We start from the raw sequence: 6000 nt of genomic DNA, 5'->3' as shown, positions 1-6000 counted from the left end.
TATGTTGAAGACCTTCAACATATGCAACACGATTCACTGTGAATTGTCCATTTGTGATCTTCCCATATCCTTTGACTTGACATTTTTTATTGTTCCCAAATTTTACTACTCCAGCATTTTTGAGACTTCGAAAATCTCGTAAATTCTCCTTCTTCCCAGTCATGTGACGAGAGCAACCACTATCAATATACCACTTATTATCATATTGCTCGTCACTCAGTACCTGCAATCAGTGGAAAAATTTAGGTACCCAAGGCTTTTTGGGTCCTTGGAAATTAGATTTTAATTTCGAATGTAATGAAGAACTTTTAACCCAATCACAAACTTTGGTTTTGAGACTATCAATTAAGTTCACTTCATCATCTAAAGGAACCGAAACATAAGTGTTTGATGGTTTCGAATGTGCACTAACACTACCCTTCGAATTCTGAGTTTGAAAATGAACATTCTTTGCCTTTGAGACTGGTTTCCAAGCTTTGACCGAGATGTTCGAATCCTTAGAAGATGAACTTCCGTTCGAAGAAGTATTCACATATTTTTCATATGCTTCATGAATTTGCTCCTTTGAATATGCATTCGACTGATACATCTTTCCTTTGCCTTCAAGCCAATGATCAATGTTCTTTCTTGAAGTTATTCCTTTTTCAGGTGACGTTTTCATAGTTTCTTTCTTCGTATGATTAGGAAAATTTGGCTTTTGAGGAACAAAATCAACTTTGGGATTTGTTAGAAAAGAATAAGCATATGATGATTCACCTGTTGATTTAAAATTTTGTCGTTGAACAAATGTTTGATTTGGATTAGGTTTATTTGAAAATGCTCTTGATTTGTTAGTTTCAGAAACTTTCGAAAACTTTGGTTGCTTATTCACTTCAGACTTTGTATGATTTGATTGAGATGAATGTTGAGTTTTCATTGAAAAATAGGAATTTTTAGCTTTGAAAACATTTTTGTTTGATTGTGATTCAGACATCTTTTGAGACTCAACATTTTGCCAAAATATTTTCTTTCTTGCTTGTCTTTTCGAAATGTTGTTTTCCTTCGAAAATTTGTCAATTTGATCTTTAAATTCCTTAGAATTTAGTTTAACAACTTTTTCATTTTCTTTTTCAACAAGTTTTGATTTCTCTTTTTCAATTTTTGATTTTTCAACCCATTGTCTTTGTGGTTTTTGACGTTGAAATACATACGAATTCTTTGTTAAGTTGTTTTCAACTATGCTTTGATTTGCGAAAAAACCTTCTTCAGTTGTTTTTGAATTATCCTCCTCAACCAACTTCTTTAATTCTGGTTTGATTTTCTCAACATTTCCAGTTGTGATGAAAACTTGATTTGGGAAAATGACATCATCTGTGCATTTGAAATTTGGATAAACGACTGTATTCGTTTCAAGATAATGTTCACCTTTTTCATTCATTACTTTTTCGAACTTTTGTGTATCACCATACACTTGATCAACAACTATTCGAGGAATTTCTTCTTCCTTTGAAGATTCATTTTCTTTCGAAATTTTCTCTTCATCTTCATCATCACTATCGTCAGTTTGGCTGTCTTTGAGATCCACGAAGTTCATTTCACAAACTTTCGAAGTTGGAGGTATATCAGTTTCATATTCAACCATCAAATCCTTAACTTTTTCTTTCCCTTTAGATGTTGAAGCAATATTAACAACAGACAACTGAGAACAATCAACATCTTCAAGCTCACTGATTTCACTAATATTATCAGAATTATCTTCAATATCAGCAAAAGTAGATTGAGAATCAGACGTTGAATTCTCAGTCTTTTTCAAAATTTGAATTTGTTCAGATTTAGTCAAAGTATCATTCACAATATCAACTAATTCATTCGCATCAAGACATTCATCAACTTTAACTATTCCATATCTATATTTATCATTCGGAACTTTGTTAAAATCAGCTATTTCTTTTTCACAGTCATACGAAATGTTGTCTACCGTAGCTCTTTCATAAGCTAAAAATGGCAGCAATTTTCTATGTTGTTCTTTACTGATTTCGCATGAATGATGAAGTTCAGTTAATTTCCCATACAATCTTTTAGCCGAATTACAGTAAATATTCCTCTGGGCTAACAACAGTTTCGTTTCATTAGACAAATTATCCCTATCTATCATGATATTAGTTATTTGAAGTTCCAAACAATCTATCTTAGTAATTTTCGAATCTAGTTTCTTCTGTGTCTCTAGCAACTGCATAGACAGCTTCTTAGCCTCATTGCTAGCAGATACCACAATCGAATCAAAATAAGTAACAGTTTCATCGAAAGATACTAATTCAGAATTATAAGCATGTATTGGAATATTAAAAGATTCAAGAATATTACGTACCTTCGTGGTCATCGGAGATTTGTCAGCAGCTTTTGATACGAAGCATCTCCCATGAACTTCGTATTCCTCCTCATCTGAATCTTCTTCCATCTTTGCATACATTGCTCTGTGGGTTGGATTTCGCATCTCCTCATCATCTGATCCAGATGACCAAATTTGATAAGTACCATCTTCTTCTTGTTCACCACGAGCAACTAACGAAAGATTCTTTGCCTTCGCACGCACCTCCTCCAACTTTTCCACATAATACGCTTCATCCTTTGTCTTATTCTTTTTCTCATCTTTCTTCCTCAGCATGCAATCATTAGCTAAATGATTAGCTCCGTTGCAATAATGACAGTCAATCCCAACATCTCCCTTTAACTTCTTCTCTATTTTACCTTCAACAAATTTCGTATCTTTCTTCTCTTCCTTTTTCTTCTCATCCCCAGCACTTTTACTCACAAAATTCCCTTTTGTCTCAGATGATTTTGCCTTCGGATTAAAAGGCTTTTTGAAGAACTTTTTCACACGATTGTTTGAATAGAAAGCAATTGCCTCATCATCTGAGTTCATGATGAACCCTTCTTCTTCATCCGAAACATCTTTCTCAGCTTCCCTTTCAGAGATCTCCGAAACCAAAGCTAGTGGACCTCCCAAACTTGCCTTCGATTCTTCAGCAATTTCGTTCACTTCGCTTTCATGAGACTTTAGCTGATTGTACAAGTTATTCAAAGTTGACGTATCAAAGCTCTGTTGATTCTTAACCATCATGCTCACACTACGCCACTCCTTACGAAGACCCATAACAAAAATTAAATTGAACTCCATGGCTGATCTGGTGATTCCATATCGATTGCATCTATAAATTAATTCATTAAGACGATCGTAGTAAACTTCAATCGTTTCACCATCTTTCTGTCTGAAGTCCTTCAGTTCCACTAAGCATTGCTTCACAGAGTTAACTTTTGTCTTCTCACTCCCCTGAAATTTCTCCTTGAGATTGTTCCAGATTTCCTTTGCAGTTGTACAACTCCTCACATAGTTGTAAACAACTGGAGGCAAAGCACCTCTTAGTTCTCTCACACATCTCTTCTCTAGCTTTTTCAGACGATCAAACTGATTTTCAACTTCGGAACTTCCAGAAGATGATCCAATTGGTTGAACATTCATTGGTGGATTGAGATTGCCAGAAATGCAATTCCACAGTTCTTCATCCAATCCATTGAGATAATCCTGCATACGATCAGCCCATTGATCGTAATACTCAGGAATTAACATAGGAATTTTGGTGGATGATCCTAGAAGATGAGAAAACAAAGTCATGGAATTAAGATTGAAAGACGCCATTGATGTACGGAATAAATCCTTGAGAATTTTTTAAGAAACTTTGAGAATTTGACAACAAACTATATGATTCAAATCAGAATCACTAGTAGAACACTCGATTCAATGATTCAAATGCAGAATCGAATCATAGACTAAGATCTAGACAATTTTTCACTTTTCAAAAAGTACGGAATCTTTTGAATCAAAAATTAATTCAAAAACCTTTTGAACAACGTGAAAATCAGATCAGAGATATGATTCCTGCTCTGATACCAATTGAAGAAACAAAGAATCGAGTAATGAATTAATCAGAGTATGAATTCAAGTAATGATGTGAGATTTAGACACAGGATGTAAATATGATCTTGTTTCAGCTCAATTACGCTTTCAAGTTTTACAGAGTACAAGATGTAATTCTGTAAAAGACTTTTTTTTTTACTATGACCCTAGTAAGCACTCCTATTTATAGGAGAGGAAAGCGTACAAAAAATATACTAAAGACTAAGTGTTAAGCTACGAATACAATGCCCTAGTAAAATAGATTACAAAAATGTTCGAATACACTAAAACAAACTTCGACTAATTACAACACTTCGACTCTAACACATTAATAGATAGGTGTTAAACTAAACTGTAAATGAAATTGATTAAAATGATCCAAAGGTGTTTTTGAGACTTGAGGAGGGTGGGTTTGTAAATTCAGGAAAATACAATCTAAAAGAAAATGGAAGACGGGGTGATGCAGAGAAATTGATCAAAATTTCAAAGACCATCAATGTAACTTCAATTAGAAAACCAAATTAGGAATCATATCATAGCCAGTAAAATAAAACGGAAGGTAGGGTTGTCCGAATCGAACACGGTAAGTTGAAATTCTTTTTACTATTGATGACGATGAGTGGAAAACCATCCAATAAATCTCACAGCCTTTAAACTCCCCCTTCTTTCAATCTCAACCGTAATAACTCAAGAATTACGGTTAATCGGCCAACCGTTTTCGGCTCCTCCTCCACGTTCCACACAGTCGATCGTTTCTCCTCCCACGTTTAATCGGTTTCAGGTTTTCATCACGATAAGAAGCCTTCTTATTTGGTAACTGCACTAACCACGACCTAGAAATCGGAAAAGATGCCCCTCTGTTTCTTACAAGCTTCCAATGTTTAAAATTTAAATCAGTGTTGAGTTAATTAAGCTCTTACATATTTACAATTTCCAGTGTAAATCAATGAAGTTCCTGGATTGGTATGTGAAGATTGCAGTTGTATCAGCTGCAATTGGAGGATCCATGGAGTATTTCATGATCAAAATCGGTTTTTGTAAGTCATTTTTCATCTTATGGATTTTGATTGATTTTTCCTCTTATTTAGTTCATCTGTTTGAATCAATGATGATATATTATTGATTCGTCTTTGTGTGTTTTGTGTTAAAGAGAACTTATGAACAATGCCCTTTGATTATCTATCTTATCTGTTTAGTAAAACGATTTTTTTTCATTTTGTCAAATTGATTTGCTTTCAGTGTTTAAATTTATAGGAATTCAAAAACTTTCTAATATAACAATGTTCTTTCATTGATTTGTCTAATACACCATCATAGTATATCTTATTCTTATTATAATGAATGTGTAGTATGTAACAAAATTAATCAGACATTCTATTAAAAATGTAGTCAACTACCATTTGTTGGGAATTAAATATTCATATGAATAAAAAAAAAGACAATAAAAGGGTATATTCGATGATATGTATTTATTTACAGTTGACAAAGTGATAGTTCTTGAGTCGGAAAAGAAGGCTTGGGAGAATTCACCCGAAGCTCAAGCTATGCGAGAAGCTCTCAATCCTTGGAGAAACATTGATGCAAATGCAAAAAAATCTTCCTAGCCTTTTTTCTTTATGAGGGCATTTAGGTCATTTCCACACACAAGAGATTGAATGTGGGTCCCTATTCCACTTTTTTGGGTGGGGCAAAAATATAAAAGTTTTTGTTAATGGACATTAGTCATTTAGTCTAATGAAAATCAAAAGCATTACAACCTGTTCTCTATTATGTCATGTCCTGTATAACCAACAACCAACATGGTTTTATGTATTATTATGTTTTGTATGTGATTCATTTATCTCTCTTGTTTTTGAATGTGATAGATTCTTTCATGATTATGTGGAAATGGAATTAATATGATCATTGATTAATTGGCGTTCTATTGTGTTTATTGTATCATGGTGAAAAGTTGAAAACAATTGGGATAGTTGAAATTAATATATTAGCATATGGTTGATCACGTGCATATCATATGTTTTTCTTTTGATGAAAAAGTATGGGGCTATATTCAAGGTCCCTACTGT

The sequence above is a fragment of the Lactuca virosa genome, chromosome 2, assembly GCF_052849685.1.
Source record: "Lactuca virosa cultivar CGN04683 chromosome 2, Lactuca_virosa_CGN04683_v6, whole genome shotgun sequence".
Classification (NCBI taxonomy): Eukaryota; Viridiplantae; Streptophyta; class Magnoliopsida; order Asterales; family Asteraceae; genus Lactuca; species Lactuca virosa.
The sequence above is the reverse complement of the archived record's forward strand: the minus strand, read 5'-3'. Positions refer to the sequence as shown.